This window comes from Ambystoma mexicanum, chromosome 9 (assembly GCF_040938575.1).
Source record: "Ambystoma mexicanum isolate Mex_15411 chromosome 9, UKY_AmexF1_1, whole genome shotgun sequence".
NCBI lineage: Eukaryota > Metazoa > Chordata > Amphibia > Caudata > Ambystomatidae > Ambystoma > Ambystoma mexicanum.
The window spans coordinates 124,930,724-124,956,003 of record NC_090931.1 but is presented as its reverse complement, the minus strand read 5'-3'; the positions used below and the strand labels follow the sequence as shown (position 1 = coordinate 124,956,003).

At 42.6% G+C, this 25,280-nt stretch overlaps 1 long non-coding RNA gene and 1 pseudogene across 1 annotated transcript in view; both read right to left on the bottom strand.

Moving 5' to 3' along the window:
- The window catches only part of LOC138487276 (carotenoid-cleaving dioxygenase, mitochondrial-like), an 88,368-nt pseudogene extending 66,430 nt beyond the window's left edge, over positions 1 to 21,938 (bottom strand).
- A 1,342-nt stretch (positions 21,939 to 23,280) lies between these two features.
- LOC138487724 (uncharacterized) overlaps positions 23,281 to 25,280 on the bottom strand; it is a 45,900-nt gene continuing 43,900 nt past the window's right edge. Inside the window, exon 4 of the long non-coding RNA XR_011274530.1 lies at positions 23,281 to 24,000. This is a non-coding gene — a long non-coding RNA (uncharacterized lncRNA). The remainder of the gene's footprint in view (positions 24,001 to 25,280) is intronic.

Here is a 25,280-nt window from a genome sequence, read left to right as displayed (position 1 = left end):
CAAACCCAGGCTGCTCAGTGTTGTCTTGCTTCTAAAGCAAGCACGTTACCTCTGCGCTATCCTCCAGGTTAAGACATCTTAACTCTGGAATGCATTGCTCATGAACCCCTCCACCACACACAGGGCATTACAAACTGAAACAATGACAACAATGAAGATGATGTCACAGACTGAAGTAAAGAGGGGCAGATTAATGTGATTATATATATTTATTCCTTTAACGTTTTATGGCTATACTTTAAGTTAAAATATAAATAAACAAGGGACAACGACGTGTGCGTCTCCTCAGCTCCGCTTCTCCTCCAACTGTCCTTTTCCTCCGTTCCATCCCGTCCTTCCTTCTTCTGCACGAGCATACTCTCGTGCAGATGCACGCTATACGCAAGGAGGATACTACACATCTCCCTTCTTTATATGGAAGGACTCTTTGGCATGGTTTCATCATCCCACATAGTCACAGAGATATCTTGGTGGTCTGGATTCTCTTCCCGACCTGGATCTATTCCTGTAACTCCTTTCTTGATACTCATCTGAATCTGTTGCCAAGGAAGGAACCCTCTTATATTTTCTGCTCAACACTTCACCCTCACCTCGCACATTCCTATCCACAATGTCAACATTTGTACCAACTCTACTTCTCTCACTATCCATATAGTCCAAAACACCAAACTGACTTCCCCAACTTTGACCACTTATATCCATTACCCTTTCATTGTTCCATACTCTACCATCCTGGGTCCTAATAGCATGGGAATAAACCTCTACCACTCTCACGGGCTTGGACCATTTGCAACCATCTCTTCTCAAATTCACAGGTAGTTTTATCCTCACCCAACCACCCACCTGAAATTCAGGTAATTTCCCAAAGCGTTTTTTATCATGTATTTTTTTGTTGTCAATTTGTCTATGTCTAATATTTTCCTTAGCTATTTCTATGTTATTCTCACTACTCACAAGGTCATTCATCCACCCTGGAGAAATGTTTGTATTGGCTTTCCTGCCCCTATTGAGTTCAAATGGTGTGACTCCGGTGGAGCTGTGAGGGGTAAATCTGTGGGCTAACAGAGTCTCTTTGACTGCTATCTTCCATTCCTTTCCATTGGCCCATGCCAGTTTTATAGCATCTTTTATCACTCTGTTAAACCTCTCCACAATGCCATTGGTTTGTGGGTGGTAAATGGCGCACAACTTATGGCAAATGGCTTTACTTTTCAAATACGTTTCCATTTCCTCAGATTTAAATTGTGAGCCATTATCTGTGAGGACCGTTTTGGGATATCCCTCTCTCTCACACACTTCTTCCATAAACCTTATAACATCACTTGTGGTAACTTTAGGTAAGAATTCAATTTCAACCCATCTGGTTAACATGTCAATTATAACTAGACAATACGTAGCACACCCATCACTCCAAACGGGACCAATCACATCCATAGCTAATTCACTCCACAGACTCTCAGGGACTTCTCTCAAAACCATTGGATATTCTGCACCCTTGCACACTTTATCACTCTTAGAGCAAAGGATACATTTTCTAACTCGGTCTTCGATCAGTCTATCACAACCGGGCCACCAATATGTGCTTCTGATTCTTCTTTTAGTCTTTACAATTCCCTGATGTCCTTCGTGAGCCATCGTTATAATCTTCTCTCTTAAGTTGGTAGGGGGTATCAATTTGTCTCCTTTCATGAGGCAATCACTTTGCAAATATAATTCTTCACGTACGTCCAAAAAAACCTTTACTTCTGGAGAAAGCACTTCATTCTTCTTCCACCTCCCTTCTTTCACCATCTTCACAACTTCTAATAGAGTAATATCCTTCATCATGCCATCGTTTCCAATCCTCCTTGGATACAGCTTGGCTCGATATTTCACACACGGCTTCATGATCTCCAAGATCTTCTTCAACATCATTAAGATTGGTCAAACGGGACAAACAATCCGCTGTAATGTTCTTTGAACCTGGAATGTAAATAACTTTGAAACTGAACTCCTGAAGCCTTGTGACCCATCTCCTAATCCTGCTGGATACTCTGTCTAGACCTTTGGTACTGAATATTTCCACTAAAGGTTTATGATCTGAGTGTATGGTGAATTGTACCCCCCAAACAAAAGACCGGAATTTCTCAATGGCCCACTTGATTGCCAAAGCCTCTTTCTCAATTGTAGCGTAATTCTTTTCTGGTCCTTTGAGTAACCTAGATGCAAAGGCAATTACTAATTCTTGTCCATTATAATATTGCAATAAGGATGCGCCTAAACCCACGTCGCTTGCATCAGTGGTAATTACAGTCTTCCTGCCTCTAACAAAACTTTGCAGTGCCGGGGCTTGGGCCAACGCCTTTTTTATGAATTGGAATTCTTTCTCACTCTTCTTGTTCCAGCTGAATTTCTTATTCATTTTCATTAGACTCCTCATTTCGACAGTGTGGTCTGAAAAATTCTCTATAAACTTGGCGTAATATTCTGCCATTCCAAGAAAAGTTCTTAGTTGATCTTTGTTGTCTGGAGTATTCATGGATCGGATAGATTCTGCCAGGTCTCTCTTGGGTCTAATACCATCACCAGATATTACATGTCCTAAATATTCAATCTCTTTTCTATTGATTTTCGATTTGGCTTCACTCAAAACCATTCCAGCCTGGTGTAGTCTGTGCAACACTCTGTTCAGCCTCATATCATGTTTATCTTGATCATCTGCAAAAACCAATACATCGTCTTGAAAAAAAACAACACCTTCCATATTCTGCATTATCCTTTGAAAAACTGAAGCCGCTGATATTAACCCAAATGGCATCCTGCGAAATTGATAGAGCCCCTCTGGCGTGATAAAAGCCGTCAAAGATTTAGAATCATCATGTAGTTTAATTTGGTGGTATGCCGCTGTGAGATCTAGTGTAGAAAAAAACTTTGCAGGGCCCAAAGTAGATATTAGTTCCTGTATATTGGGTAATGGGTGTCTGCCAGGAATCACACATTTATTCAACTCTCTCATGTCGACACATATTCTAATTTTTCCTGTGGTTTTCCTAACAATGACCAATGGTGAAACCCATTCCGCTGCATCAATTTTCTCAATTACTCCTTGCATTTCTAATTTGGTTAGTTCCTCTTTGACTTCCTTCTTGAGAGCCAACGGAACATTTCTGAGCTTTTGGGCTACAGGTCTTGATTCCCTTTTAAGCAGTATCCGATGTGAGAAACCTTTTAAACATCCTATTACATCATCTCTAAATATTTCATTCTTTATCTTCTGAATGTCGCCCATGTATGACCCATCGATTTGGTAAATCATTTCATCAGCATTAGGGTCTAACCGGACCTTGAGCGATTTCTGGTGTGTCCAACTGAGAAGTGCAGACTCTCCGCTTTTAGATACATAAATGCGACCACTTGCTTTTCTCCCTTTGAAGTCTAAATTTGCAACGAACCACCCAAGCAATTCTATTCTGACTCCACCGTATGCCTTGGGTTTTACATCAACTTCATGTAAATATTCTGGGCCACATTTCCTCCACATCTCTTCTGGTATCAGCGTATACTTCGCTCCCGAGTCCACCATCATATTGACTGGGAATCCATTCACAACAATTTCAGCTCTGGGGCTATCTATGTGCGCGTCTTCATCAGTGACCATGAAAACACATTCTTCTCCATCATCATCATCATCTCCAATCCAATTAGAGGATTGTTCTTGTTCACCATTTGGGTTGGTCCTACAGCACCTTGCTATGTGACCTTTTCCCCCACACCTTCTGCAAATCATCTTAAGGGCAGGGCATTCCTTATTGTCAGCCCAGTGGCTTGGGCTACCACATCGGTAACATCCTCTTTGTCTGGTCCTTCCTCTACCATCCTGGGGAAACATGCTCCTGTTTTGACGTTCAGCACCTGACGTAGACGTCCTCATCACGTCGGGTCTATTCCCTCTCCTAGACTCGACCCTGCCAGGTCTTCTTGCATTGGCTTGGTTGTTGTACACATCTCTACCCTCGAAGGATGTTCGCTGTAAATTGTTGGTGTTGGGTATTGTTCCGTCTCTTTGTGATCTCACTTTCTTTTTCTTGTTGCCTCTAATTATTCCAATTTCTTCCTCTTGATCTGATTGTACAAGACTGATCGATGATTTGACTGACATGTCTTTCATTCTATTCTCTAAGGTAGAAACACAGGTTTCTGTGTGCTCGACTTCCTTGGCCAATCTAAGTACAACATCGAGTGTGGGATCATCTTCAGACCAAAGTCTCTCTCTGACCTTGCTGCTCCGACACTCAAGCATGAATTGGTCTCTGATCCTTTCGTCGAGTTGTTGGTTGAAATTGCAATTCCGGGCCATTTTCCTCAAAGCAGTGACATATTGTTCTACAGATTCTTCTTTCTCTTGAACTCGCTTTCCGAATTTGTATCTTTCTAGGATGGTGCTCATTTTCTTGTCGTAATGTTTATTGAGCTTGGCAATGGCAATTTCATACATGTTCTTGTCCCTTGTTTCATCTTCTGTGAGGTCAGGCAAGTCCTCAAATTTCTCTTGGCCCGCTGGTCCTAAACAATGTAATAGTAAAGACTTCTTTCTTTCTATACTGTAGTTCACTCCACAAACTACATGTGCATAATGTTCAAAGGCTTTAAGCCATCGCTTCCAGGGAAGTATAGGTTCACCAATTTCCGGTAGAAACATATGTGGTGGTTGCACTCCTTGCATGGCCATTTTTGATTGTACGTGATCGGTTCAAGGATGCAGCTTAAAATCTGTATTTTGTACAAATTCGAGTTCTTTATGTTCTTCCTTCTTACTGTGAAGAGGAAGAGTGTGAGGAGCAATGAGGATCGCTGAAGGATGTAATGAAGATTATGACGTAGGTAACAGTGAGTTTATATTTTTATTTTTCTTGAATTTACACTGTGAAGAGGAAGATCACGAGGAGTAATGAGGATTACCGAGTACTCGATGCGGAGTACTGCGTAATAGATTTAGGCAGGCAAAGGGTGCACACGGCAGTGGGCGGTGAAGTGGGCGGTGAAAATATGAACAGTGTCGGTGGTTGGGCCCGCCTCCTCTGAGCACGCAATGTTTATAGAGCGTGGGACACGGCGGTGAATGGGCCAGGAGTCAACAGCTGGGGCCCGCCCCCTTCTGAGAGCACGTAGCGCGGTGTGCGCCGGGCGGAGCCCAAAAGCAGTGAATAATTTAACTCGACCGGCAGTCTCTCTCCAAGGATCTTTGCGCGGCCGGGATGAGAACCGCGTTCCTACCTGCGGTGCGGCCGGAGATCCATCTCAACGGCCACTATTGTGTCTTCTTTTTTTCTTTTATCCTCGTCGCCATTGAAGTAAAGAGGGGCAGATTAATGTGATTATATATATTTATTCCTTTAACGTTTTATGGCTATACTTTAAGTTAAAATATAAATAAACAAGGGACAACGACGTGTGCGTCTCCTCAGCTCCACTTCTCCTCCAACTGTCCTTTTCCTCCGTTCCATCCCGTCCTTCCTTCTTCTGCACGAGCATACTCTCGTGCAGATGCACGCTATACGCAAGGAGGATACTACACAGACAGACCTCACCAAATGTTCCAAGCTCCTCTCCCTGGCCATAATGATTAGATTCCCACACCATCCAAGGTCCTATTTTAGGATTTCGGTTTGCCCTCCCCCCCATCTTGAAACTAACCACCTGTAGTTTCCCGAAGAACACGGATGACACACTTATGGATAGGCTACGGATCGTACGCCAGCTGGACCATCCTGCCACCCCCCTCTCTACTCCTAGAGAGCCCTGCCAAACTTATAGTGCCCAGACATTGCCTGCAAGGACTTTGAGCAAGCTCGATGTTATTGCCACAGGCAGATCTACAATGGCCCTCTTCAAACAGGTTAATAAGTGGTTTGATGAAGCAATATCTGTCATAAGAAGACCAAAGAGAAATCTGAAAAGTAAATGGAGCAAGAAAAAACTAACGTAGATAAAGTAAGATGTAAAATCCTCAAATGTGGGTACTGTTAGGACAGTTTTTCTGAAGTCCAACTAAAAGCTTAGTAAAACTATTCAACTGAGGCAGTACAAGACTCCATTTTTCGCAGGACCATGAGGGGTGGAATCCTCAAGACCTGCCAAGGTGCCGCACCAGGGTTATATATGCCCGGCTTTGGAGTGCCTCACTTGAGGCTACACTCCCCCCCTTTCTCCACTGTGGGATTGGGCGTGAGCGTTTTCTCTGCTGACCAGATGACTACATCTACCAGTAGCCCTTGCAGCAGATTTTTATCACCTGCACCTGCGGTGAGCTGCAAGTCCACCCAGCCTCCCTGATGACGTGTATTGGCACAGAAACCGGTCGGAGGAGTACACCAGTGGCCTGGAAGGTCATGCAGAGAATTGGAGTGCGCACCTTTCCTTGTTTTTCTATATATATATATATACATATATATATATGTATATATATATATATATATATATATATATGGTTATATATATATATGGTTATATATATATATATGGTTATATATATATATGTATATATATATATATATATATATATATATATATATATATATATATATATATATATGGTTATTATATATATATATGGTTATTTTACTCACCTGTGAATTGGTTGTGCCTCTTCCCCTAAAGTAATGCTGTTGGCATCACTTTACTATTCCTGTTAGGATATAAATGTATGAGTGCCCCAAATGGGTCTTGCTTCCCCTGACTTGCCGTTAGCCTATTTATAATATGTCTGCCTGAGGTTATAGTTATTGTTGTTGCTCCTTTAAAAAGTATATTGGTTTGACTTACCTTGAGTTAGCTGTGTGCCATCCTAAAATAAGACGTATTGTTTACCTCAGTCTGTGTTCCACTGATCTGAAAAGCAACTGTAATAGTATATTACATCCCAAGGTTTTACCTGCCTAGAATAGCTGTGTTGCATTTTTACAAAGCTGACCTTGGTCTGCCTTGTACAATCCTAAATTAGCGTAAAGAGTTCTTGCTTAGCTTAGTATGTGTTCCACGGAGCTGAAAAGCAACTGTAATTTCATATTACAACAAAAGGTCTTACTCACCTAGCATCTGTGTTATCCTGAATAACAGTTATAGGTTTCTACTGTCCCTTGAATCTGTGTTCCACTATTTAGAAACGTATCCTGGTAACAGGGTTGGTTGATTATGTGATTTCTTTGCTGCATTTCACTGCATAACTGATAGGGTCCCCTATCCTTGACTTACTTTAAAGTAATCTAAAAGTAACTTGTGGCTTTACTCCCCATGAATAGGCGCGGCCTAAACTAAATGTGTATGATAAGGTCTAACTTCTCTAGAATTACGGTTAGGTATTATAAGCAAGGTTTATGCTTTGGTCTGAGTACCTTGAAGCATTGTGCTGTGTTTGATAATATGTTTATGACTCTCTGACCAGTACTTACTTCAAGACTTAACTTGGCCTTCTTGTATTTATAATAATACCTTATTTTGTGTAATACTTCTGGTTGTAAGTGTTTCTATTGAATCCTTGGTATACTACAGGTTATTTGTACCTTCCTACAGTCCTCTCTCCCTCCTAAAATAATCCTGGCTGCTCTGTCTACGCTACCATATACAGCCTTCTACTAAGAGTGGTGTCTTGTACTGTCTCAGTTGAATGGTTTTACTAAGCCCTTAGTTGGACTTCAGAATAACTGTCTGTTGTGATGTGCTTGCCTGTGAATGTGAGACCTTGTGATGTCATGTGGAATGTTGATGTGTCAATGCTGTATGAATGTTCTACCTGATGTCAGTTTAGCCTGGGTGATGGGACCCAGTGGTTGCCTTACTTGTTAGCTTAATGTAACTTACAATAAAGCCTATGTCAATATTACACTGTCAACGAGGACTAAAGAAACAAAGAACCTACACAAAGTAATTGAAGAAGAAATTGCTGAGGGGGAGCAACAGCAGAAGAGAAGGAACCACTGTACCCCAAAGACTCAGAAGTAAGTCCTATCACCCAGGGGGAGAAGAAAAGGGAACCACCTGTGCAACATTACGGGACATAGATTGTCAAGTAGAAGAGAAAGGAGTGTGGAGCTAAGCCTCAAGGAAAAAAAGGAATCCCCTAAAGAGAAGAGCGGGCCCCTTTGAGATGAAGAATTAACTAAGCTGAAGAGAAGCAAGCCCCAGCAGAGAGTCAGGCCCCAAATGTTTGATGTGAGAAGCTGCTGCAATAGAAAGGGGTGTTGCTGAAGTGAATAGAGCTCAATGTTAAGTTGTACCATGGCGGCTGTAAGATAAGGCGATGAAATGAGCGTTGAAAAGAGAAAGAGAATTTAAACCCAGTACTTGGCATTCAGCAGAGTATTGCAATCGGATAGACAGTCTTGTTTTATCGAACAAACAGTAACAGTGGTGGGTTACTAACACACCGTATGGCACAACCTAATCTGGGTGGTATCTCAGCAGGCCGACGGTTGGGACCAGGAGATGTTCGCTGCTCTCAGGCAGCGGTGTGAGTGGTGACGTCATAGCGGGACACCGGGGAGGCAGCGATGAAACCGAACACTGATCACCTGAAGTTCTGAGGTCAGTCCCAGCCTCTCGCTGATTCTTCCAGTACTCATCAGCAATTGGGTGAGGCAGAGGAGATTGCCGACGATCAGTGATCACAGAGTAGAAGCGATCAGTGATCCCAGAGTAGAAGCACCACGGCGGAGTTTGGGATGAGTTCACAGCCGGACGGGTTACAGCAGATGACATTGATAAGGCCAGGGGAAGTGTTTCGCAGAGGCCGGTACAGAGCACATATCTGATTTAATGAGGGGAGCAAGTAAAGAGGAAGGAATTGCTCTATTTTTATGAAGCGCGTGTGAAGCAATGGCCACGAAGCAGAAGGATCGTTACGTGCATGTATCCATTGTCTGTACAGAATATGCATGCGCGTGTGAAGCAATGGCCACGAAGCAGAAGGATTGTTACGTGCATGTATCCTTTGTTTGTACAGAATATGCATGTGCTTGTATCTATCCAGTAAGATTACGTTATTGAGGTTTTGTGAATGCAATGAGATACTGGTTGTTGAGAGGATGCATATGCGTGTGAGTGCGTTTGTGTGTGCATGCATATAAGTGTTAACTGCCTAACATTTCAAGGATTTGCAGTTCTAAAGGACTTTATGGACTCGAGTAAATGGATTTTTTTAGTATGTATGTCCATGAGACAGTGAGCTGAGTTTGAGTATGAGTGTCAGGAGAGAGAGAGCTAGAAATAACGCTGTGAGGAATTTTACCGTTACGTTGTCTAAGGCAACATGGACTTTTAGAATTTTGAGAAGTAGGCTGCATTGATGCGGCATGGACTTTTAGGACCATATATATATTTGGGCAGATTTATATTGACATGGTTGTGTAACTATGCAAAACATTATACATGTGAAGTGAGTCGCCAATGTTAAAAAGCTTGGGATAGCGTCTCATCAATGTGAAGTCAGTGTGTAGGTGTAGGGATAGTGTCCCAACTGAGGTACAGGGACAGTGTCCCAAGTATGTAGCAGGGATAGCATCCCATTTAATATGCAAGGGATAGTGTCCCCTTGTGTGAAGGAGGGATAGTGTCCCATCCAGTGTGTAAGTAGGGATAGCATCCCAGAGTATAAGGATAGCGTCCCAGAGTAGGCATAGTGTCCCAGAGTAGGGATAGCGTCCCAGAGTATAGGGATAGCATCCCAGAGTAGGGATAGCGTCCCAGAGTATAGGGATAGCGTCCCAGAGCATAGGGATAGCATCCCAGAGTAGGGATAGCGTCCCAGAGCATAGGGATAGCGTCCCAGAGTAGGGATAGCGTCCCAGAGTAGGGATAGCATTCCAGTTATGTGAAGCATAGGGATAGCATCCCAGAGTAGGGATAGCGTCCCAGAGTAGGGATAGTGTTCCAGTTATGTGAAGCATAGGGATAGCGTCCCAGAGTAGGGATAGCATTCCAGTTATGTGAAGCATAGGGATAGCATCCCAGAGTAGGGATAGCGTCCCAGAGTAGGGATAGTGTTCCAGTTATGTGAAGCATAGGGATAGCGTCCCAGAGTAGGGATAGCATTCCAGTTATGTGAAGCATAGGGATAGCATCCCAGAGTAGGGATAGCATTCCAGTTATGTGAAGCATAGGGATAGCATCCCAGAGTAGGGATAGCATTCCAGTTATGTGAAGCATAGGGATAGCATCCCAGAGTAGGGATAGCGTCCCAGAGTAGGGCTAGTGTTCCAGTTATGTGAAGCATAGGGATAGCGTCCCAGAGTAGGGATAGCATTCCAGTTATGTGAAGCATAGGGATAGCATCCCAGAGTAGGGATAGCGTCTCAGTGCAAGAAATCTGAAGTTGGAAAAAGGGATTCTGTCCCAGAGTAGGGACAGCGTTTCCACCAGAGTTGGGATAGTGTCCCCATCAGAGTAGGGATATCGTCCCTGAAGTTTTGTTTTTGAGTTGCATCTCTCTATAAAAAGCTGTATGGTGTGGATGTCCTGTATGAATGCCTTGTGTTGTGCTGTGTTCCCTGTGTCGGCGTCGGTGATGGTTGTGGAAAGGAAGCGGATGTGTTGTGTTGTGCTTGTCGGTGTGGTGTGGGAAAGGAAAGAGATGTGTTGTGAAGTGCTTGTTGGTGAATGTTGAGTGGTTGAGGACATTGGAAAGGAAGGGGATGTGTTGTGAAGTGCTTGCCTGTGAATGAGAGACCCTGTGATGTCATGTGGATTGTTGATGTGTGAATGCTGTATGAATGTCTACCTGATGCCAGTTTAGCCTGGGTGATGGGACCCAGTGGTTGCCTTACTTTTGAGCTTAATGTAACTTACAATAAAGCCTATGTCAATAAGCTACAAGAGTGTACAGATGTACCATTATTACACTGTCCCAACACAAACTCTATGCATACACTGGCACAATCAATAATAGTTATTTCGTAATGTGTCGTTAGCAAGTGGAAAAGACCCTAATGCTCTCAAAACAGCCACAATAACCCTGTTCCTCAAAAAACCCTAATCTGACCCCACCACTGCCAACAGCAATCGCCCAACATTTAATTGTACATGTAATTTTTACTAAACCTATTATTTTCATTTTTTTAAAAAAATTAACTCAACCTCATTGTTGCCAAGCCTGGCGGCTCATGCTTATGTATATGTATTGAGCGTGTGCAGTAGCTCACCTTGTTGGGTTCCCTTGGGTCTGGACCCTCTCACCTCCACCTGGACACCACATCTGTTTTGTCTGATTGCCTATAATGGTTTACTTCATAAAGGCATAGGTCTATGTATTTAATGTTATTGTTAGCCTCTGCTAGTGAGATGAATTTGGTTGCTCACTTCTATAACATTATTATGACTTTCTTTAATAGACTATGTGATCGCAGCACCCAGTTACTACTTTAAAGCTTGCGCGGAATCAGTTGGTGTTTCTGCGTGATTTATATTTCAAGTATCCATGAACTTTGCAAGAGTTACATGTATATGAAGAAAGATTGGAATTTGCAATACATTTTTTTCACCTATGCCAGAAATAAAGAAAACGCATCCTCCTAATCCTGTGATTTGCCCCTCTTTTTATAGGACCCCTCTAAGGAAAAGTGAACTAACAGTCTAACCTCCCTCCCTGATGGTTCCACAAGATGGAAAACTATGCTCAATTTGGGCTTTGTATACTTATCGTTGTATAAACTAAGGGGTTCATGTTTCGCTCAAACTTCAAGAAAATTTCTAATTTTGTTATTTTAATGAGTTACTGCTTAAAGTTAGATGGTGGGTTGGGGGTCAAGCAATATAGAAAGTAGAAGCCTTGGTGGCATGAAGAGGCTGCAGACAAGCCTATCCGCACCCCCCTTGTGTGGTAAAAAGAAAAAAAAATGGAAATCAGTTCAAATGGAAACAAAAGGGATTGAAACATTTAGAATTAGACCAAAACCCATAGATCCAAACTAAGTTGTTAACACCACTGATCTTTCACTGCCCAAGCTTTGTAAACCCCACTTTAAGCTGTTTGTGCTACTTCTATCCAGGAATTTGCCTCATTGCAATGTGATTAGCTGATATATGAGTCATCTCTACAACTATGTACCCTTAACACTGTGTTTCCAGATGGTTTTACTGAACTTTAGCACATTACAAAACTTTCAAATAAAAAAATAAAATCCTCCAATGAAAAATGCGAAATATCATTTTTTTAAGTATGAGAGTGGCTGAACAAGAAATATTGATCTATCACTTTTCAGTGTTCAAAGATCTACACGTTGCACAGAATGTGTATTGTGAATTAGAATGAGGGGAAAGTAAGGCAAAGGGAGGAAAGGGTAATGGAAGTCAAAAGTAAGGGAATGGAGGAGAACAAGAAGGGATAGGAATGAACATGGAAGAGAAAGAGCAGGATGGAGATGGGTGTCAGGATGGGCCATAGGGGAGAATGAAAAACTGGGCTCCACAGAAGGGCAAATAGAGGTTTGGAAATATCGACGACTACATTTTCAATAGTTTTCAAATCCATTCCAGAACATCCAGGTTTAAAGGCTTAGCTAAAGAATTGAAATAAGATATGTTCTACCTTTTGCAAGTCGTTGCCCTCCTTGCGCATGTTCTGCAGATCTAAAGCCTTGAACGCTCCACCGTCATCTTGGCAACAGAGGTCAATCACGATGGCACCCTGGTCTTCGAAAGCATTTATTTGATGGAATGAGACAAATGGTTTGCTCTGATACTTCACTGGGTGCAGCTGCATGGTTGTACACAAAATCACATTGTTACATTCTGCTTTGTCAACCGTAAGCAAAGACTGCATACACTCTTCAGTTTTGAAACTTAAATAATTTAAAGAGACTAATCATGAGTTGTACTGTTTGTTGGTTGAATAATTAATTGCGAAATCAATACACCATGTGATTATGATAATTATAACTGCGATTGTTAATGTTGAAAACACTACATTACATACAATGTTAAAACATTACTAATAATACAAACAATACATGTACATAATCAAACATCAGAACAAAGGGTTACTGGGCTCTATAACGGATCACTGGGGGCATCCAATATGATAAGGCAAAGGACAGAAGCATCTGTGTCATGGATATAGACTTGGCAAGCAAGAAGGGTAAGCAGGCCAATGACCGGACAAACTAACTTTCTTGAATTGGGTGGGGAAAACATACATACTGCAAAATAAAAGGTATCCACTTCTTTTCCAGACTCCAGAAGCAGTGTGTGGTGGGGCGGCGGTGTGGGGGGGGGGTGTAATTCCTCCAATATGCTGAAATGAAATGGCGCCCCAGCGAAGTGGCCTGTTATGCCTGGACTCTCTGCCGCTTTTTCCTGCATCTACACGACTTTTACTAATGGACTTCCTGTGGACTGAACGCTGTTTGGACACGCCTACTTCTAGTGCTCTCCTATTCAAACACAAACGCGCATGCGCCTCAGTACTATCAGCCTATAACTCTAATTAATGTTGAGTCAAAGATCTTTGCTGCAATACTATTAGAAAACTAAAAGGTCAACCGTCTCTTTACATTGCTTCGATGGATCTTATGTTGGCGTTTGACAAGGTTGATAGACCTACTCTATGGACAACCCCATACAAACTTGGGATAGACAAAGGTCTACTCGAACTCTTAATACATCTGTACTCAGATACTGTGATCATGTCAGATTAAATAATAAGGGTTCAATATCTAATGAAATTCTAACTCACAATGAACTCAAGCAAGGGTGCACACTTGCGGCTACCCTTTTTAATCTGTATGTGTCACTGGCAGGTAAAACTTTAAATGAGAGTGGACTAATTGCCCCGATGATTTGTAGAACGAAGATAAAATGGGTTGCATATGCAGACGACTTTTTGCTTTTTGATTGTACCAAGATTGGTCTGCAAAGACTCATTACCACCTTCAAGAACTTTATTGTTGAGAGGAAACTGTTAATAAACCCTCTAAAAACAGTAATATTTTATACAGGTGCTAGTACCAATAGAATATCAAAACACACCTGGTGTTGCAGTGGGTTGAGGATCAAAAATCAACAAGTCCTACGTTACCTAGGCTACAAATTCACAAGCTCTCGATCACTCACCTTTATTAAAAACAGCTTAAGGATGAAAGCTATTGAAGCATCTAATCAGATAAAAGCAATTGAAAGGAAATATGGAAGATTACCGTTGGTCCCATGCATTCAATACTATCGTATGAAGCTTATTCCTCGACTCTCTTATAGCCTAGCCTAGAGTTCTTTCCGATGTTTTATCACCATATTTGAAGTCAATCGAAGCAACAGTCTGGTGAAGTGTTTTGTTTTTTCTTCCCAAATGCATTCCTATCAAAGCGATACGTTATGAACTTGGATTGCAATCACTAAAAAGCATTATTTATTGGAAAAAGCTATCCTTACTGAGAAAATGTTTACATATTCCATGTATTATCAATAAGGTAATGAAAAAAAAGGGCAATTTATGAGCTCGCTCAAAAAGGAAGTAGAAATAATATCAAGGAACTTGGGGCTCTCAACAGATATTCTTATCAAAAACCCTGTAAAGGTAAAAGAACTTGGTAAAAGCTTTTGATTGGGTAGAAAATAATGTAGGCATTTTAAAGTCTAAATTGTATTCTCAAATCATCTCGTTCTGGAAGTGGATCCCAATTCCGGAAAAATACATAGTCAAATATCCATCACGGCTCTTTAGGAACGGTACTATGAGATTTAGAATCACGCAGGACATTATAAATATTCGCGCACAAGACTCTGACGACCTAAAATATTGTCGGTTTTGTCGAATACCTGGAGTGAATGAGTAATTGCTTCATCTGTTATTGATATGTCCAAATTTGATGCTGCAAAGAATCGAATATTTTTTGCAATTTGTTACAGGTATTTCATATGTTAATAGAGATAAATTATGGTATGAAATGCTCCATGGAAATTTGGTCGCACTGAACATAAGAGTGAATGCATTTTTAAAAATATCTGTACTTTAGATTAATGGGATTGATGTAAAGGACTGAAGTAATTGTTTGAAACTGATTTTTTAATGTTGAACAGAATAGAAATTGATTGTATATTGATTTAAAGTAGCCTTTGCACTGATGAGTTAAGGATAATGAACTTAGTTTTAAGAAGTTGTATAAACTGTGTTTATTGTATTTAAAGATGTTTTATTGATGTGTTAGTAAGATTGTGTAAAGGTTTGAAAAGACCAAAAACAATAAAGCAAAAAAAAAAAAGATATATGATGAAATTATACATTGTCATTTGGGCTTCAGACAGTCCATAAAGTGACTGATGGATAATCACACTCCGTGTTCTAGTTTCTAGTCAGTTCCGTTCTCTTTTCTTTGAGGCAGGCATTTGTCAATTGGAAGCATATTGCATGCATTGCTGTCACCAACCCTTCTCTGGGTTTTGGTTTTCTCCTCACAATAGCGTTATGATCAATCTGGCACAGTTTCCTGAAGTAATCAATGCAGGAAAACGATGCAACCCCAAAGCATTTGACTTCAACGGTTCCTAATTTTTGGGATCACAATCAGGGCATCTTTGACTTGATTCCACACAGTACTTGAGATGAGAATGGGCCTCATTACGAGGAATGCGTTAGAGTGATAATGGCGCCGGTAGAGCTGCCGGCGCCGTTATCACTCTACCACCCCATTATGAGGTCTGCTCGCGGGTGGCGCTAAGGACGCATGGTCAGACCAGAGGTCCTTAGTGGGATTCGCTAGCAGACCAGGATGCTAACAACAGGCCCATTAATTAACGGGCCCGCTGTTAGCATCCTCCCCATTCCCATTGAGCCCTAGAGGGGCTCAAATGGGAATGGGGATTTACCGTGTCCGGGTCCCAGGAATGGGAATTCCCGGGCCTGCTAAAGTCGGCATGGCCCGGTAATTCCCTATTTCTGGGACCCGGACCTGGTACCCAGTATGGGGGTAGCCATGCCGGTAAGAACTATTTTCTGTCAATAAATCTTCCACTTCACCTCCAAATGTATAATTTGCCAGTGTGGGAAAAAAGCAGTCACTTTGTTACGGGAAATAAATTATCAGTAACAAAATGACCACCACTGTGTTCCTGTAGGTTGTATACAAATTGTTTGAATGTCAATTGTTCGAATAACAATTGACCTTCTGCACAATTGACCGAATTTAAACGGGCAATTAGGATATATATGCGGGGGGAAACCCCCCACAGCCCCCCAACCAATCCAACCCCCACCCCAACTCCCCTCCCAATCCCCTTATATTATTATTACACCAACCCAACCCATAATATATATTAAAATGACCATATGGTCAATTGTGAAATAGGTCAATTAGGACCCCTATTATTCGAACAAACAATTCGGGTAATACTGTTCCTGTACCGGCAAACTAATGAGACCTAAACGTTTGTGTATTGCTGTTGGAAGATATCTCAACGGAAGGGTGGCAAGGAAGTAGCTGTGCCCCGCGCTTCTATGCTATGAACATTGTTGGCAAAGAAGTTGCTTTTTCATGGTGCGCTACATGCGTCCCACAAGGTCTGGACAGGGACAAAGTTGTTTTGTGAATAATTAGGCATTCTAATGCATGAGTTGCGAATGGCAAGTTTATGAAGATGGTTAGGTTAGCACAAGTCAGTGGACAGTGGTCACTACCAGAAATAAAACATACCTTTTGCCAGTCAGTTCTGCGACAGGGCGAGATGTAACGTTGTAGCAGAACGTGAGACTTATAATTCTCCCCATGTGTGGTGCAGGGCCCCCATCAGTCTTATCTTTTACTTCTATTGGAAACAGCATCCCTAATCCCAAATACCACCTTCACTCACCCAATTCCTGTGTATTCAGCAAAACCATCACGATGTTGAACACTCCTGGAAGAGGTATTATCGATTTCTATGTCTTAGGCATTGGGGACACACCATTAAATACATATGCATATTATTTTCACACTCATTCCTTTCTGCAGCTTAAGGCTTGTCAGAGCATTGCAACTCAGTCCATTGACTTGTACTAACTTTGCCATTTCTATAAACTAGGCACACCCAAAACATGCATTATCATGTATTGGTTTAATTGTAGTAGGCACAATAATGCATGATGCAATCTTCTCTATATTTCTAGTTGCGGATCATGGGCCTCCCTTTGCAGGAAAAGTTGACCCCATGTGGTGCACATTTTATAGAGCATTAGTACCCAGCGAGGGGCAATCAGATTGTTTCAAACGATCTGATTGGCCCTTGCTGGGCCATTACATACCCGACATGGCTCCAGTCACAGCCACTTCCCTCAGGGTTCCTTCTGTGACTGGCCATCATGGAAAGGGAGAATGGACTTCGTTTCCCGTTCCAAGGCAGCCATCATTGTTATTTTCTTTGTTTCTGCGGCTGTGAAATGCTGGATCGTCTCGCAACTGAAAAAAGATGCTATTAATACCCCAATCTCACGGGCCAGAGTACTAATAGCAATAAGCCCTTCGCTGGGGGCATTTTTACTTCAGGTAAGGCCCAGTGTCCTGCGTGTATCTATGGGCCCCGGGGCATTGCCTAAAGCGGTAACGCCCCCTCAGCATGGGGGCTATTGCTTAACTAAAATGGGCGGTTTTATGAAAATGGTCCATCTATCTCATTTGTACAACTTTCAGTATATAAGTGTAGATGTGCACAAGGTGGGAAACACAGACTCTACCCAGTATGACGGCCAGGACCACTCCTACATGATCTGTTATCTCCATCTGAAAGAGCATCCCAAAGAGCCAGCATCCCCCTCCAGTCCTCACTCTACCCAGCAAAACTGTCCAGACACGGTTGCAAGAGTTATGTTTAATTTCTGTGTCTTGGCCATTAGATACACACTTTTCAATATATATTGGTTATTGTGTACCCGATTTGTTTCTACTGCATTGGTTAAGACTTTGTCAGAGTGCTGCAGATCAGAGTCCTATTTGAATAATTAAAGAGATCTTTCTCTCTGGAGCACCAGAAATTCACTAGCCAAGAAAACCTCTTTCTTACATTTGATATATACTTAGCCTGCATGTAAATGTTGAAAATTGTATGTGAGCTTTACAAGCTTTTCTGGCAAAAAGGATGCAGGCTCATATCACAGGCAAAGAGCTAGGGTCGGCGCAAACGTCTTTCATTGTGGGAATCGGAAGTCCTTTGTATCACAGATGATTGGACGGACGTCGGTGTCTAAAGAGTCTACCAACCCCTAGCAGTGCTGTGTAGCAATGTCCAGGAACCCAGGAAATCCATCCTAAGCTTGTTTCTAACCCAAAATTCACTCTTCATACTGTGTACATACTTCACAGCATGGTCCTGTGTTTGGGTCAGCTCCATGTGCCGGTCCTACTACTTGTACAAAAAAGCGCTGTGTTTTGATGGAAATGTCGCTGGAAACTACACTACCCAGGTCCTTTCACTGCTGCACCCTTCAAAATGAAGATGATTCTGATATGATATAATGATCGAGTAACACCAAGCTTTTCGCAAAGCCATCAAAACCAGGCTCTTTGTTTAAATTGCCTCTCGCTCCACTATGAATATGCAAATGTCAGTTCCTGCATCTGTGCTTGTTCCTGTGCAACTATGAGACCTTCGGTCACCTGTCTGTAAATCATAAGTCCTTCATTTTCTGTAACAGTGCCTCGATGCCTAATTGGCTGCAAGCGCGCTTTACAAATGCAAATAAATAAATAAATAAATAATATGGCATTTATAACGCGCTTATACACAAGTGTTTCACAGTTTCGTCCTGTGTCGAAGAGTGGGTCCTAATTCACTGCTGTTTATGTGGGTTCCCCCATGCTCTGAAAATGTGCGTGGAAGCATCTAATTTGCAGGCAGCCACATTCCTTCAAACTGCCTTTATCCAAGAGTATTTCAGTTTCACAAGAACTCCACATCCCAGTAATTTCCAGGTCATTTTCAGCAGCGCCAATTCTTTGTCGGCTTCTGGATACGCATACCCAATTCCTCATGCATATCTGAGCCTTTAGGTTTCCTTGTCACGAGCATGCCTCATTTTGTGGTAGCCTCATGCTTTTTGATTATATTCTGTACCCATGTACTTTGCCGTCGCTCTGGTCCTTGCATTTGAGCATGTGGGTGATCTTGGAGGCACATTGGAGGTACATTTCACCTGCACGTGGTGAACACTGTTCCTATGGATTCTGCTCCATCTACCATAACAAAATGTAGATCATTCTGTGGGATGATGGACACAAAGGAAAGTGGACTGGCTGGAGAACTCTAGCTAGACATTCTGTCTTAATGGCTATGATGACCTGAATTGCCAGCAAGCCAGGAATTCTTGGCCAATAAACATTCTAAACATACACAGAGGATTCACGTATCACGATTCTCCAAAGCCCACAATGCGCAACGGAAGGTCTCAGGATACGATAGAATTGTATCTGCTTTTCCAGGAGAAAGGCATTGTGAGGAAGGTGGGATGGCACCAATTGCTTTTCTGCACCACTCAGTAGAATTGCATTGGGTCTGGAGTGCTACTAGCCCACCTTCCCAATTCTTCTCTGCGGTGCAGGTGGCAAGAGTCCCAAACATCTTTGATTGTATACTCTGCCTGCATCAGAAATGCTTGTAGTGTTCCCCCTTTCAAATTCCTTGCTATCTCTGTAAGTATGTGAAGTGAGTCTATTTTTATCTTGTTCCAAGTATTTGCCGTATTAGAAGAAATTCTTGTTGGTTGCCTACCCGGGGCTGACAGCAAACATTGTTGCACCCTGTGCTTTGTTGCTATCAAGCCCTATTCAAAGCCTGTGCAGCGAAAACTTCTTTCATGTTTAACGTGTGCAAGCAGCAGATTTATTGCATTATGATAGCATGGTGGACTAACGGACAACTACAGAGATCTGCAGAAGTGACCCCAAGAAGTCCACTAAATTTCTCATCCTTCTGTGCTGACAAAATGAGTAATGGTAAATTGGATAATACTGAGAAATGGTATTGCTGCAAAGACAGGACTAAGTTTGTGCTACAAGTGCCGTAATATTTATAACATCACTACCCAATCCTTGGTTAATGCATCACCTTCATTTCAATTTGCTTCAGTAACTTTTGTCCTGTGTATTTCTGCCTTTTGTTCCATTTGAGGTCAAGAATGGGGCTTTAGGATTATAGTTGAATGGGACTCCCCCTGGGCGTGTATCCGCTCACAATTGTTAAGTAAAGACGTGTGCTGTTTCAGCTCATATCAATTTTAGGTCTTCCTCAGGGTCATCCTCCACACCCGCCTGCATTCCATTTGTTGAGTTTCTTGTACATTTCTGGGGCCCTATTGGATAATTACATTACATCGCTTATATCGCTAGCAATGTTCAAGTTGCTGCCTCACTCTGCATCCTCTTCTGCTTGCAGATATGCTGCTTGCTATTGGCTCTCCTGCAGTGTTTTGTTTTGTCTCTGCAGTCCTTGTCAATCCAGCCCATCCTGTTATGCGCTTTATTGGTGTGCATGTCACATAACTTATATGTATCATTTCTCTATCCCGCCAAACCCTTCAGTTGGTGCCAACACTAGAATATGCAAAGGAAACCAAGTCTAGATGAGGCTTGGACCCACACAATGTTTTTCATACATTTTCCATAGGATTTAACAAGTCAAAAGGTGGCTATGGAGAGCGTCACACTAAAGGAACCAGCTATTATTAACTAGAATTGAAACGTCACTACAAATGCCAACCGCAGAACTAGAGGAAAGGAAATAAATACCTTTCCTGTGTGTTTATTTACAATGTGGAAAATAGTATTCTGTTCAGGCGTCTAGGTCATGACCTTGGAGAACCCCTTTCCTCTGAGATTTGCAGCAACGATCTTCAGCAAGTCAATCTTTACCGACTGCTCGATGAAGACAATGTAGTTTTCGCTCATTGCTGAAAGAGAAAAAGCAAATGGAGAACTAATTATTCCACAATCCTATTGAGATTTTTAGTAGGCAAAGCAAAGTACCTTGAATACAACTACCAAACAATACTTCAGATTTGTCCTACCATTTTCCACTTGTCGTCCACCATTTTAATCCTGTTACTTCCTTATCAAACAGAGCTTCCATTATTACTTCGTGCACACAACATTGGGCCTCATTCCGAGGTTGGTGGTAATCATAGCGCTATTTGCGCCATGACTGCCACCAATAACGGGTCCGGCACCGGTCTAGTTCAATGGGGACTTACCGGTGTAGTCCGACTTTTGCGGGACCGGTAAGTCACCATTGAAAATGCCATTCCCCATTCCCATTTCAGCCCCCATAGGGCTCAATGGGAATGTGGAGGGCGCAAATAACGGGCTGGGCGTATGTCAAGCCAGTTATTTGCGCCCTGGTCTTTTAACGGGTCCCGTCCATAACGCCAGGTCAGACCAGGCGTTAAAGGAGAGACCCGCTAAGGGATCTTGTAGTAGGGCGGTAAGGGATTACTGGCACCGGTCTCCTTACCGGTGTCCGGTATCCCTTACCGCCCAACTTGGAATGAGGCCCATTGTTTTGCTATTGTAGCATTTTTTGATAAAAGGGTTTCTGGGTTTGGGCACTCTATTATCCGCTTTCCTATTCACAATCTATAAACAATACCAAGTTGCAATGCATGACGACATTACCAAAACTGTGATAATAGGATGGCTTCCTCTTGTCCACGGGTTCAATAGAACAGACAACTTGAGCGCCTTCTAGTGTCTCGTTGTCGTCTGACTTCTGAGGAGGAATACGAATAATGTTGCATCTCGAACCTAAACAAAAACACAATGATATTTGATGGATAATGTACAGCAATCTGCTCAAAGCTTACTATATGCGGAAGGTTTGGGACGATTACATTGTCAAATATTATGCTTAGGAGGGTTGACATTGGCAGCCCCGAGGGACATGTGAGAGGTGCCGGTGCATCCGTCCTCCCCATTCCCATTGAGTCCAATGGGACTCGAATGGGAATGGGGAGTCATTTTTTCCAGTGCACGGCAATAGGGAATTACCGGGACCGCCGGGGCTGTAATGCCCTAGTAGGTCCCCATTGCCGGGTGCCGGAAAAAAAATAACTCCGGACGCAGGCGTGCTGGTATTTACCGGCACGGCTACCGCCGGACTCATAATGAGGCCCATTGATGTCAACTTGGGAGATTCAGCACACATACCCGTGCACGAGTTGAAGGAACTGCATGGGCACCCTCAGCCAGCTGACTCAAGAGGCCCTTCAACGATTGATGAGCGTGTGCTGGAGGCAGGCAGGAATCTGGAGTGGGCTATGGCATGCAAAGAGGTGCAAGATCACCAGAACTCGCAACTGGTGTCCATCCGAGAAGGCGTCCGACATGACAGCTGGCAAAGACTGTTGAATAAAGAGATTGGAGTGCCAGAATTTCTGTGGCCCTGGAGAAATTTCTGGAAGTACAACGGCTGGTACTGTGAATCTAAGGAGTGCTCTTTCATGCCACAAAGTCCGATCAAAAGATTGTGGGGGCTGGCCAGCAGAATAGTGCCCAGTCTGTGGGCAGGACGCAACTGGGAAAAGATGACTCATCATAAAGTGTAGGAGGTTAAACCCCCAGGGTGCCTCCCGATACCTTGTCTCTGCCCTGGGGATGACCCCTGATTTGTAATTTAGTATTCGCTCAAATGGTGAGTTATAGCCTTTGCAGCCCCTGCAGTTATAATATTTAAATAAACTAGATGATGGAAAAATAGTGTTGGTAGGAAACAGTGTGTGTTGGGGAGGAGAAGGTGCAGGATTCCGTTTGCTAGGGAGAAGGCTTTTTAGGGGAAAGGATTGGTGTGTGGAATTGGTAGCTCCACCAGAACCAGATGTGCATTTTACTGTTCACCAGGGTCAAAAGAGTTCAGGGTTTCTGGCCATCTACAGAAAGAAGAACGGTAGAGGTGCATGTTGAATTTTTGAAAGGATGGCCTAAGTGATTGCCACACTGGTTTTAAGTTCTTGAGGAAGTGATTAGGCAAGTGACATAACAGAGTCTGCATGTTGGAGAAACCAAGCATAATGAGAAGACACAACTAGGAACAAAGACGAACTGCATGTACACCGGGAACTGAATAGAGTAATCAAAAGACTACAACAGCAAGGTGTTCCCGTGAAAGAGAAAACTTTAAAGTAATTAGTAAGCACAAGGCATTTACTAAGTAAATATCGTGATTCAATCACACAGTTTGTAAAAAGATGGAACCTATAAGACTATTTACATACAAAGTGCAGGTCATTAAACAAGAAAGAACAAATAATGAATATATGAAGCAAAAACAGATTATTTATTAAATTAACAAGGAAAAAGGAGGGGGAGGGGACAGAATATCTCAACAAAAACTTGGCCTCCAAAGAATAATCATTATAATTTAATCCGGGGAGGAGCAAAGAACTTTAAAATGTTAAAGGATACATTTATAAACAAACAGATCAACAAAGGAATGTTAAACAGTTAATTCATAAACAAACAGACCAACAGAATACATTAATATGTAGATACACCTGTGTGGTCATACATATACCAGTGAGGAGCTGATGATTGAAAGAACGCATTCAATGAAAAAAGTAAATTATATACAAAGCAGTTTCTCTTGTCGGAATATGCATTTAACAGATATGCACATACATTTTGTAGTTCAAAACTGTGGAACAAACTGAAATTGTTAAAGAGGCACCAAACAGTATCCTAGCAAAAAAAACATAACTCTCTGTCCCTGGCTGATTGATAGCAAATTACTTCACACCATCAAGTGGTGCCGCAGACAGACAAAATGTCTTATAACTTAGAGAGACAAAAAATGTCAATAGCAGAAAAAATCAACCTGGTAATACATTCCAGAATGAGGCTGATACAAAAGAAAAAGCCTACGCCATCCGCATTAGTAGATTAATATATGCGTGGTGGGCCACCGACTCTAGTCGAGGTTATGAAGAATCATCCCCAAACTAGCACAGCGGCACAGTGGGCGTTTCGGTGGTAAAGAGGACAAATGCACCACCTTCATCAGGACAAGGTGTTCTCTATTCAGCCCCTAGAGAGGAAAAGAGTAAAAACTGTTGTAAACATAGTAATGGAGCGGAAATACCAGTCTAAGTAAAAAATGATTATTTAGAGCGCGGTGCTGAGTAGCCAGTCCCAGAGAGGATTTACCTGTGGATTGTCTCTTATATTCTAGAGTTAGAAAGAAACCCTCACCAGTCATAGAGAGTAAGTGCAATATTTTAGCCTAACCGACACACAGTTAGTGCAGCACAAGCTTTAAAATGTTGACAAATAGAACATGCTACACCCAGCAGTGCGTTAAGGGTTTATGAAATAGTTTAGAAAAAGAGAAAATATAGGATAGCAGCCAGTAAAGACATTGGGCCTCATCACGAGTCCGGCGATAACCGTGCCTGAAATTCGAGCAGGTTACCGATAGACTCGTATTACCATTCCGCCTCTGTGATTCCTGGAATTACCGGGGCATTACGACCCCAGCGACCCGGGAATTCCAGAGGCGGAATTCGGTAAATCCCCTTTCCCATTGAGTCCCATAGGATTCAATGGGAATGGGGAAGTGGAAACACCGGCACCATCTCGTGATGGTGCCGGTGTTTCCACGTCCGCCTGCAGGCGGGTGGTGTTCAACCCGCCAGGTCAGACCTGGCGGGAATGACACCTCCGCCTGCAGGACTCGAGATCGCCTGGTATGGAAACAACAGTGGCGGTGGGTTTACCGCCACCATTATTTCCATACCAGGTGACTCGTAATGAGGCCCATTACTGGGTAACCTACCTAAGAGCCTTGTGCTAATCAGAAATATTAGCATATCGTTGGACGATGACGTAACGTAGTCAAATAAGTTCCAAGCAAGTTCTTGTCACAATTACAAGACTATGTTGCAGGTTAACGCCTCTATCTGATAGCGCCAACAGAGAAAAAGAAAAGACACAGACATGCTGGGTCAGTGCCCCAGGGGGAGCGAGAAGTTATTGGGTGGTGTGGACTGCAATGTCAAATTAATGAATCGTGCTTACCAACATGTGATGCCGCAGATTTTGTCTTTAAATGCAGCAATTGGAACAGTTTAAGTTCCAGGGCGGTGACTCTGTATAAAGAAAAGAGCTGAGAAACAGAATGGGGGTCATTACGACCCGGGCGCAAAGGGATACCGGACACCGGTAATGACACCGGTGCCGGTAATCCCTTTGTGTCCTATTCCGAGGTCCCTTTGCGGGTCCTTCCTTAATGCCAGGTTTTAGCAGGCGTTAAGGACGGGACCCGCAAAGGGACTTCAGAGCTAATAACGGTACCGTAATTTACGGTAC